Consider the following 13,028-nt stretch of genomic DNA (forward strand, 5'->3'; position numbering starts at 1 on the left):
TGAATTTCATTCCACCTACAATAGTACTATCCATTCAATAGCTAGAAAGACCTTGATATCTCAATTTACAATCAAATACATGCATGAACCAAGTAATCATAGAAATTTGTTAAAGGATGCAATGGGAAGTGCATTTCCCTTGAGTGGAATGATTAAAGGGAGTTATTAATGAAAACAAGCAATATGATTTTTGAAAATAGGTCTCATTTGCTTTAATAATCATTATAAATTTCAAATAAGATATAAATTCTTCAAATTTTCTTACCAATTGAGCCTTTCTAGTAAGATAGATGTTTCAGAAATATTTTTTGCGTTCCATTTTCATCTATTCAACTCGTAAGTTCTTTTTATACCATACAACCATATTGCCAACTCACTTGATCAATTTAAGACCTTGCTGCAAGCCCACCCTTTTTAGATACATGTAATTTGTTGGTCTCTTTATAAATGCAAACCTGTTTTATTCATTTTTTTATTCTGAGAATTAGTTATATTTTTATTCATTACATTTATTAATTCAGTCAGAAAATTGTACACTTTGAAATATCAGTATAAGGCACTTTACAAATGTTATGATTATTATGATTATTATCAATATTATGCCCTGTTATATACAATGTTATATACAGTGTTTGATGTAAATCTATTAAATTCATGTAAAAAGTTTTTACAGCATTGTTATAATAAATATTATGACAAATATTTTTTACTTTTTGTCACTCTTTTCAGATTAAAATGTATATTTTTTTTTATTTTGGGGAACACAACCCTTTATTTCATCAGAAACAAATCTATGAAATAACTTTATAAGCATCGAACAAAAGCACATTTATATTAAGAAAAATCATGAAACAATCCAAAAAGAGACAAGTGTTGCATAAAAAGTGAAAACTTAGCAAAAATAGCCTATTCTTCATCTTTTCTCTCACAGAGATCTCTCTTTACGTTTTATCCTGAATAGGGATCGAGTTAAACAGATTCAACTGGTGCTGAATAATGTGAAATTCTATCTGGTTGTTTACCATCAGGACTTGACTCACAGTATGATTGTGTGTAGTATTGTGGATGAGGTTTTCAAACTAACTTACAGTTTTCTCCATTTTATTCAAGGGGTGGATTTTGTTTGGTATTCTAACTTCTGAAGTGAAGGGGTTATAAGCAATACATATGAGGCTATTTAATGGGAGCAATGAAAGCCCTAATTCAATTTTGTGTCAGAGATTTGTTTAAAATAATTCCACTTGTTCTGTATGTTATGTAAAAGTATGTGAATAAAAAGAAAATATCATACATTTAATTGAATGCAGAGCCCATCAAACTAAAAATGTGCCAATAATAGCTATTATGGAGGAAAGGTTGGGATATGAGAATGGGGGGAGGGAACAAATAAAGATGGTTTTGACTCTCCCTTCATAAAGGCTTCCTAAATCATGATCACAGGATACCATAATAATACCCAAACTGCTCATTCTCTTGATACCTGTCTAAAGCAGAATATGTTCAATGTGAATTACACTAAATTACCATCTAACATTCATATCTTACATGAAGTGTACGGGCAATATATTATTTTGTCATCTGATGATTCCAGGTGTATAGTTCAATTTAATCTTTGAAGATATTTATCTCCCTCTCCTGGTAATGTTTCTATTTTCATTTTGAAAACCCTTCAAAAATTACCCTACAATTTCGCACCATGCATATAAAAGAAAGGTACTAGTAGGCCGTACAAACATCACAACCTGAAATTTTAAGTCCAACCCATTTGTGAGAAATGGTGTTATACCAAGTTATACCCAGATGCTTTAGTTTTTGTCAGGATCTAAACAAATTTAAACTTTCATGTAAATTTGCAGAACACATCCACTGAAACAGCTTTTTAGTTTACATCAACCACACATGACAGTTATAGAACATACAGATTCAGACAAATGAATACACTTGATCAGTAACAGAAGCTTGGGGGGAGATTTACCACAAATAAAAATGGGCTTTATACAGTTAGGTCTAATCTTATTGCACTTTTGATGCTTCTTTTTAGTCTGACATATATATAAAAGGTAGATACAACAACCTCCATTTATACGACCTGCTTGCACAGTTTTCAATACTATGAGCTATAATAATTAAAAAAATATATAGTATGCTGATAGATATCTTTAATCATATCAAGCCTACAGAATATAAGAATAAATGGTTTATTAAATTGATTGAATGGTTTATTGATCAAAATCAATATCATTGCGATTAGGGCCCAATTAAGATGTATACAAGGTAAATTAATGAAACAAAAATCTTTCAAACTTTAACATCTGCTGAACACCACAAGGTGCAATGTAATCCAATGCCACCAAAGACTATAAAGGCCTTAGAAAACCGTTTGATTGGTCTCTATTCCCCCTTTTATTGGCCTGGCTTCAGAAAGTTTTGTGCCCTTTTTATCCTATTCAAATTGTAATAAACAAATACCCATATGGAGTGGTCTGCAGGCTACGCACGCCAGCGACACATGGTCAATGAATTATTCAAGGGCTCTATGGTGCCATATCACGCTGTAAACAATTTGGATGAGTCCACTATTAAAGCAAGTGCAATTTGACGTTTGCCCAAACTTCCCGGCATTTCATTTGCTTATAAATGCGTGTTGTTCTTTTTTCTTTTCTTGATAAAAAAAACCTAACAACTGTTTACTGTACTGTGCAGGTGTGTAACATGTGCAATCCAGACAGTATATCCCCGTTAGAGAACGGCGAGGTCCGGTCACATTGACGTGTCAGTCTGACGTCACAATAGCTATGATAATTAGGCCGCGAGCGTGTATTAAGTCTGACAAAAATGTCAAATGGGCTATCATTGATTCTCCATGAAGTCCGACGCCAATATTCAACCAATCACAGCGAATTTTATATATGACACAGAGAGGAAAAAGCTGTGTACGTCGGGTAGTCCTTTGCTGGGATATGCTATATAAAAATATCCTCACCCTAAATACATCAAATTCTGTGGCCTGACACCAGTTACTTGAATACAGCAAACACAATGATATCTGCAGACCACAATAAATGACCAAGAGTGTGAATTTCATTATTGAATTTATGTTAAATGTGGTTTAATGTTAATATGAAAGAGTCCTTACCTCCATCTGCATAAGTTTCCTGTCCATACCCATCTTGAAGACCACTACTCCATGTTCCTTCATATCTTGCACCACTAGCTAAGCTTTGTATTACACCATATTTCCCCTTGTATCCTTGAGTCCATTCCCCCTTGTATAACCATCGTCCCTTAGTCTCTACCCCCAGTCCGTGCCTCCGTCCATGTTCCCAGTGCCCCTCAAAGGTGTTTCCACTCGGCCAGGTGTAGACACCCGACACCTCGAAGCCAAAGTGCCACGAGCCGCTGTACTCTCCCTGTCCTTTGGGTCCGGTGCAGACCCCATGACCATGGGCCTTGCCCTCTTCCCAGCCACCGTAGTAAGAGCCCCCATCATCGAAGTCAAATCGCCCACCATTCAAGGCCAAGTGGCGGGGCTGGGGGGCCTTGGGGCGGGGGCGGAAGATAGTAGCAGGATCCAGGTTTCAATGATGTACTTGAGGTCCAGTCATGATGAGATAGGATGTACACTCAGCATGTCTGTAAACAGGAATTAAAATTGTTAAAAAGTTAAAAGAAAGTCAGCATAAGAAATTTAAAATAAAATAACATTTGTATAACTTTGGAGGCACTCTGTTGGTTACTATTTTCAATCCTTTAAGTAATAATCTTTATACAATTTTTTTCAAGAATCAACTGTTATCTATATAGATCATTTTTCCAAAATATAACTGCCAGAAAAAAGGGTATCTTGAAAATTATAAATGCATTTACATCTGCAGCTATTTGTTACATCAGTTTAGTTACAGAAATGAGCAATGCCATGTTTTCTGAGTTTTGAGGTAATAATGTCTTATGAAATGAAAATCTATTATTCAACTCAGGGATATTCAGTATTGAGGAGTTTTGGTCAATTATTATTAGTTGCAGTAGTGTTATACCTCAGTCACATTTGCTCACGGTGGCCGTACGGCAAGTCAAAAACAGCCGTTTTATTAATTTTTATTCAAACCACCTATAATGTAGCTGGTAAATAAAATGTTAAAACGGCTGTTTTCAATTCACCGTACGGCCGCCGTAGAGCAAATGTGACCGAGGTATTATTGTCATAAAAACTAATATTATTCTTATAACTATTGTAGGATAGTTATTTTTGTCATTTTCCCATTTTGTTTATTTTCTTTAACTTGTGTTTTCTTAAGCTGTTTTATATTTCTGTTCTGTCTAGACTTGAGTTCATTTGCATTTCTTTTCAGCACTGCCCTTGCAGTCTGAACTTCGGTTATAATGAGTTTAATTATATTCAGTTACCATTCATTTCTTTCCACTCTGAATTCCTTTCCTCTCATTCTCTTTTGTCATCTTCATTCCTTCTCTATTCAGGTGTTCCACTCATTCCACCCCTCACCTGAACCTTACACCTTGGTCACATTTGCTCTACGGCGGCCATACGGCGAGTCGAAAACAGCCGTTTTATTAATTTTAATTCAAACCACCTATATGTAGAAGGTACAAAAATGTTAAAACGGCTGTCTTCGACTCGCCTTATGGCCGCCGTAGAGCAAATGTGACCAAGGTATAAGTTTCTATTTCCATTATTACATAATCATCCAGACATCTTTATCATCTTCACCTCATTATTCCTTATTGGTTTATATTATGGTTTGGATTACTACATTTCAGTTGGGTTTTTCTATTTTTCTTTAATTTCATTGGTTATAGCTTTCAGTTAATTTAAAGAATGTTGTGTTTCTGTAGCAACAAATTTGATGTCGGCCGAGGAAGGCCAAAGGTATAAAGAGAGAGTATTTTAAGAAAGACATGCACATGCACAGACATGACACTACATATACAGATAGATCCAGTATCTTCGTTTAGTTTATTGTCTTCTGTTCCTGATATTTTAGGCTTGCTGTTGAATTTCTGAGCTATGCTGTGGTTTTAAACTGATTATTTTATTCTCATCAAGTAGGTGTTTAGTTACAAACCCTACACTATCATCACCATTACCATTGGAGAACTAACTAATACATAATACTACTACTAGGAAATTTACTCACTACCATTGCATACTGGATCATCAAAAAGAGGTTCAACCCATTCAACTTACTATCATCATCATCATCATCATCATATTACTTGCTACCATAAACAATTAAGCCTTACAACAGAAGCTTACCACAGTTACTATTATCTCAACTGTGAAGGGTCCTTAATACACCAAGCAGCATACAAACACTGTCTTATAAAACACAAATTATCATTCTAATCCAACTACATCCACAGTATGCAACACCACAGCCCAATATCACCCCAGGCGCTGAACACTTTATTCTACTTAATCTTCTTTCTCCCTCTCACTGTGTCCAAGATGAAAGGTTGCGGCGAGCTGGAGAGAATGCGATCCTTACTTAACGAGGATCTAGATGCCGTGTAAGACAGATTACCTACATATTGACTCAAAGACTACACTAGTCTATATAACCTACAGCATATTAATTATATCAGTGTTTGCAATGGTGCAAAATATAACATTTTGAATGAAATGTTTTTGGTTTTACTCTGATTTTTTAGATTGCAATCTTAGTTTTTGGGGGGGGGTTTTACCAGGATTTTGTATCTTGCTGTGCAGGATGAAAAAAGGTCTCAAAACAGCACACAATTTGTTTGTGGAAAAAAATATTCAATTTTTATGATGGCCCATTGTCTGTCAAGCATAAAACTTTCCCTTAATCAGCATTTGTTTCTATGATTAATATTCTAATCATCTTTTATTTTCTTTCTTTTAAAAGTTCTAAATTATTTTTTTTTGGGAATTGTAAATGGTATAATAATTATAATTGTAAATTCATATTGTGCAATTTTGATATGTATATACTCAACTGCGCATTACAATACTTAAAAGGTAAAATAGTTAACAAGATAAGTAAACAAAAGTACAATCAAGTTATAACTACGGGAAAAGGGAAGCATAAATACACCGTCTCTACAAAATATATAACAAAAAGTTACTGATTTATTGAAACTCTCTTGAAAAAGGTTGGTTTCTGGTTTAGTTTTGAACAAGGTAACAGATAATGCATTTCTCATTGATAAAGGGAGACTATTCCAGAGTTTGGGTGCAGCACTAACAAAGGCACGGTCACCTAGTGTTTGTTTTAAAAGGTGGGTAACTGAGGAGCATGGTGTCATGAGAACTTCAAAGTCTGTAGGAATGGGTGGGTGATTTCAATGTGAGGAGTTCACTGAGAAAAGTAGGAGACATGCCATGCAGTATCTTGAATGTGAACAGCATTATTTTGAATTTAATTAGCTGATGTACTGGAAGCCAGTGCATATCATGAAGTAGTTTACAGATTTTCCCCTTTATTTTACATATTTCACCTTATCTCCTCCTGACCTTGACATATGTGGTGTGAACTATATTTTCCCATGACATATGTTGTGCTCAGAAGGAGGCAAGATGAAATATGAAAGATAATGAGGAAAATCTGAAAATTGGTGTACAAAGCAAATGGAGAGCTGTCCACAAAATCAGCCATTTTAAAGCACGTTTGCCAATTTGAGGATCCCCATAGAAAGTACAAGACTTTTTAAACGTCCATAACTTGATTAACTTTTTTTTAATTGTTCCTCTCATTTTACTTTTTCCAATAAGATCGCTAATCTCTTCTTTGGTTTTTGGTTTCCTTAAAGATATGTACATGCACATTATTACTCTTGTTATCCAAATTCCTAATTGATATGAAAGTTTCCCCTACATTCAATTGATTCCCTTTTCCATCATTTCTTCTGTCATAAGATTCATTTACTCATGTTTCACTTACTGGGTAATCCCTACTGGGCTTACTTTTTTCATGGAATTTACTTCTAATCTTTATAGTTTGTTTTAATTGCATCTACCAGCTAGTGGAGGATAATGGTATGAAAAATTCATCTCATGTTCTCTCATTTATTCTCTTTGCTGATGATTCCAATATTTTCTATATACATCATGATCCACATGTACTTGTGAGCACTATGAATGCAGAATTTAAAAAAGTAACAAACTGGATTAAAGCCAACAAACTGTCGTTGAATCTGCAAAAAACTAATTATATGCTTTTTAATCATTCATTGAAACATCTACCGCATCAAATACTTTTAGATAATACTGAAATCAAAGAAGCGCAAACAACAAAATTTTTAGGTCTTACTATTGATAACAAGCTTACGTGAAATGCTCATATCAACAATATTTGCAAAACTGTGGCAAGAAATATTGGAGTCATCAATAAGCTTAAAAACGTTCTTCCAGCACAGGCGCTATCCATGTTGTATTGTGCATTAATTCTACCATATCTTTATTATGGAATTCTGGCATGGGGTAATGCCTCTCAAACGAGACTCAATAAAGTCTTGCTACTTCAGAAAAAAGTACTGAGAATAATATGCAATATGTCCTTTAGAGCTCATACGGATGAATTGTTTCGTCAGAAACGTATCCTTAAAGTCAATGACCTGTACCGCTTGCAACTATTCCAATTCATGTATCAGCTAGATAGAAATAGTGTACCTAATGTCCTACAAAATAAATTCATGAGAAACAATATTTACATTCATATAATACGAGACAATCAAATGACTATCACTTGCCTAAAAGTAGAACAGTATTTTCTAGCAAAACTGTATTTTTCACAGGACCAAAACTCTGGAATTCTCTGGACAGAGTAATAAAAGAGGCAGCTAATCTGAACCGATTTAAATTACTCATCAAAAAATTTCTTCTGGATTCTTATTGATTCAATCAAATATTTTGTGAACTTTATACTTATCCACGGTAGTATTGATTATTTTAAAGTCAATATTTAATTTTGTAATATAGTGTATATACATTTGTGTTACAGTGTTTATATCTATATAATTTTATAGAATTTTGCTGATTTTACTCTACTTATATCATATTACCCTTGTATAAAATTTTGATAGGGGTCTACATTTTACAAGCTTTGCTTTTTAGTAGGCCCCTCCACTTTTTTTTCATTTCATTGGTACGTTTCAATCCTGCATGTGTTATGCATTTTTTCATTGTAAACATGATTTACTACAAAATGTACTTTGATGATTGTGGAATATGAATATATCAATAAACAAATGGTTGATCCATGCAGGGACACGTACCCCATCAATACTTGAGCATACATACAGATATTCAAATTTTATTTTTACGCCACCTGCATTTCATTTTAAAGTCCTAGATCTGACACTGTATCTTCTATGTATTATACGGTATTACCATTTCAGAAATCAAAATCGAATTAAATCAAATAAGTCCAATCAAAATGATTGAGAAAGTGTTGTTTAGCATTATAAAAAAATTAAGGCAAGTGGAATATCAGCATACTTTTATATTGCCATTGATCTGATTTATACCTTGGTCACATTTGCTCTACGGCAGCCGTACGGCGAGTCGAAAACAGCCGTTTTAACATTTTTTGTACCAAATACATATTGGTGGTTTGAATTAAAATTAGTAAAACAGCTGTTTTCGACTCGCCGTAGAGCAAATGTGACCAAGGTATTAGAAAATGGTAAATGTGGACCAGATGGCGAGCATTATTACATACGACCCTCACCCCTCCTTCTGATTTTCATCAATGATTTTCAGTCAACTAGGTGGCATGAGCCATTTTTAGCATTATTGTATCTGCTACATAGTTCAAATATGAAACTATTGTATATTTTAACATCCCTTTCAAATAATCTGCCTGTTTGAATATTGCAGTATGTGCACAATAATCATCGCATTATATTTAATACCTCAAAGTAAGAACATATTTTCACAGTATTCAAATCAACATGCTGATTTAGATGCAATACATATTATCAGCAACATGCAATATACATGTATGTTATCAGTGAGATTCATTTGTAATTGCTATTGGATGAAAAACCATATGTTCCCTATTTAATGAATAATAAAATACATTTTCTAATGAAAGAATTGGAATACCTTATAAAAAACAAGTTAAAAATGGTACCAGCATATGACCCAATTCAAATAACCTGCATACAATACTTCTACATCTTAGGTAGATTACAGATTTTAACTTTAAATCAAGACATTCAGTCAGTCTTGTTGAAAATCGGCTTTACCGGTATACTGAATATGGGCAATTGTCATTAACTTCTCTTTCACAAATACTTGATGCTGTCTTGAGGTATTATTGCAATCATAATATTGTTAATCATGAATCAAAATGTCAAATGAACAAACCTACAGTCAGCACCATTTGTTCAAATGAACATTTCAATTTTCAATGTAATATGAACAACAGCTTTAAACTGATCATATTGAACAATCTAACCCCCCCCCCCCCCAGCCGCATATAAAAGCATTCTTTTTCTTATCCACATGAAGACTATGGAATGAATTGACATAAATCTTGCGGTACAAAAAATGTTCTTTTAATATTTGTTCCTCTCCCAGGAAATGCAAAGCCCATTGCAGAGGCAAATACGAATAAACAATTCACTATAATCATCACATTCTCAGCACCAGTATATAAATGCTTCAATCAGGCTACACAGTTCTGCACATCAATGATCTGACATTATGGAGCAATTCATCCATACATGTTTATGACTGACTTCATGAAACTCTCGCCCGACGATCAAAGACCATATCAAGAGGCATGCATGCAATGCTAGCAATGCAACTACCCCGCCATACATTACCCAGTCGTGATACTAGGGAATGGTTTTTGTGCGCCAAGAACGGTACCGCTACTAAACAGCTTGCTCCTCGCTATGCCTATGGATTTGCATGCACGTTACCAAAGCATTTACACAAAGATGATGAAAATTTGTTTTGTACCATATCAACGGCAAAAAAGCATACGCTGGCATCATCTTCTTTATACAGCAATATAGTTTGAATAAGAACTCTACATAACGCTACTAAATCAGACATTGGAATTATAAAAGCTGAGAAAGTGATCATACTTACAACACGCACAGCCGGTTCAGCTCTTGGCTTGTATTGGAGACAGCATTACAAATTTAGGAGATGGTGTTGCATACTTGGTGGTATGTTGCGGAGCGCTAGCTAGCGCGGCGCTACTTTAGCGCCGGAAGGGGTTTAAGAGCGATGCATCTATGAATGATGAATAATGATGCGGAAACAATTCGAGATGGCGCTGCCTCGATGCGGACATGGTGTACATGGATTCGTCATTCTAAAACTTTCGGGCCGTTTAGTTTCGTGAGGTAGATAACCTAAACTCAGGGCACTCTGCGCCGCTGCTAAGGACAGCGGCCGGGAGCAGGAACCCCCCCCCCCCCCCAAAAAAAAAAAAAAAAAAAAAAAAAAAAAACATAGGGCCTATTCGGAAATTTTTCCCCTTTTTTTAAAAAAGAAATGTGTTCTTGTGAAATAATCTGCGCTTTTTCGTTCCTGAAATTTTTTGTTATGTACTTCATATAATGTGGAATATATCTTTTTATCTAGGTTTTTTTTTCCTGACCCCCTTTTTCGCCCTTAGAGGGGCTCATATACACAGCACAGATAAGACAGAATTGGGTGAAGTATTCATTTTGTGTGGCATAAAGACATTCTGTGTGATTTGTGCCCATACTCTTTATATCCTTCAACATATTGTTGTTTCAGTAAAAATGGAAGGAGATTTAGACAATTTTCATCAATGTAATTAATTATTGTATTTTTGAGCACTAAAGTAAATATGAATTATTAAATGGATTGCATTCATTCAATGTTAGGTTTATTGTGAAGGGATTTGTTCTAAAACTTCATTGTGTTTATTGCATTTTGTGTTATCATAATTATCCTTGTCACTAAAAATAGTAAAATAAACGAATACTCACACAATAAAAAAGGGTATCGGACGACAACCATCTGTCTTCAGTCAACTTTCGGCTCCCGTTTTAAAATCAAAATTTACAATTTGTTCTAATTGCAATTCGAGTTTCATTATTTTATTTCAGCGAGATTCACAATTACTCATTCTGTTCATGATAACAAAAAGTGCTGAATAGCAAAAAAATTCAGCACGCGCTTCTCGCTCGCATTTTTTGACTAACGAGATATGTATCCCATTCCTGAAATCTCAAAACGAACAGTGTTTGAAATATCCCCCTTTTTAGGTCATGGAAGTAGGCCTATATCAATTATTTTCAGCGCTTCGCATTCGAATTAAAGGGGGTACTCCAGTTTGAAAAGTCGAATTGAACAGATATAGAAAACTCAGACAAACAAAACACTGACAATTTGATCAAAATCGGACAAGGAGTAGTTCGCCTTTTTGAAGATTTGCATTATTTCCGTGAAACAGTTCTTTGCATGATACACTAGCTGTTAGAAAAAACAGAAGATTTTACAAAAGAAAAAAAAAACAGATTTTACAGAAAGAAGTAACCAAATCATTCTGTAAATTGTTAAAACAGGAAAGATTTTATGCAATTTTTATAGAATTTTGCAGAATAGGTCTGTTTTAAAAAGGGGGAAAACAGTTTTATTACAATAAATTTGTAAGGTTACATACACCAAATATCTGTTTTCTGTAATTTTACACAAATGCATGTGATATTATGCACAGTGCAGTATATAAGATTACAGGTGTTCTCGAGACTCTGCTGCAGGAATTTTTGTTTTTGTAGAAATTTTCTAACAGTGTATATTCGTGAATATTCAATGAGCAAACCTATGACTATCCCCAGTTGTTCTTTTGTATTTTATTTCAGTAAATAAAAAAAATACAAATAGTAATATTGTAATGACAATAATAACAGTTATCGATAATACACAAATGTCAGTAGGCCTAAGATGTCTATATATATTGTTACTTTCCATTCAAATCACTTGTATTAAATAATGTTGTTTTACCTTGTGTTATTTTGCTTTCCTTCAAAAAATGTTCCTCAAATTGTATATATGTTTTGTATCATGTATTTTAGTTTGAACAGAATATTCTCAATAAATGTTCCAATAAATTCAATTCATGAATTATGTTTTTTTTTCTTAATAATGTCCTCTTTATTTAAAAGCGTGCTTAAACTGAGCAGTTTTCAGATTGAAATATTAAAAAAAATCATTTCTTTAGCATGCAAGACACTCATCCTTTTCATGACTAAAAAGTGAATAGAATGTCCCGTTTTTAGTTCTAAATCTCAAAAAAGCTCGCACTTTGCATTTGTACTAAAATTATTGTTTATTATTTATATATCTTTTTTCTTCATTTAGAATATTCATAAAATGTCAATTATTTTTATCAGATCGAAATATTAAAATTATTAGCTTGCGCTTCAAAGTGCATAGAATGTCAAGCTTTCAGATAAGAATATCAACAATGATTAGTTCGCGCTTCGCGCTCAACAATTGGTTGGTGAGATTTCCTCTTCATGAGTCACTGCAAACAGTCCTAAACAAGCCCCTGTACCTGTTTTCAGGTCAGTATAAAAAAAATAATGTTAGCTCGCGCTTCCCGCTGGCATCAATGGCTTATTCAGATACAACATCCTCATTGGTACAAAAAGTATTTAGAATGTCAAATCTTTAGGTCATAATCAGTGGCGTACCGTGGGTCACGGCATGGGGGGGGGGCACCAGCAAAAACTTTGAGTTACTTAGTGAGAGCGCGCTCAATTGCCAGGTATACTGACATTATAAGGACAGTCATTAAACGGATATGTATGTCACTGATGCGAGCGCGAGCTGAAATTTTTAGATATTCAGACCTAAAAAGGGGACATTTTAAGCATTTTTTTGTAATCATGATACGTACCTGTCTCGCTAAACAATAAATGCGAGCGCAAAGCTAGCGTTAGCTGAAATTTTCGCATATATGGACAGTGTTTTAAGGGCCCCGTCTTACAAAGAGTTCCAATCAACCACAATTATATGGAAAGCATCACTTAAACTGCATTTGTTCAAATTATTT

Source organism: Lytechinus pictus, chromosome 2, assembly GCF_037042905.1.
Source record: "Lytechinus pictus isolate F3 Inbred chromosome 2, Lp3.0, whole genome shotgun sequence".
Lineage (NCBI taxonomy): Eukaryota > Metazoa > Echinodermata > Echinoidea > Temnopleuroida > Toxopneustidae > Lytechinus > Lytechinus pictus.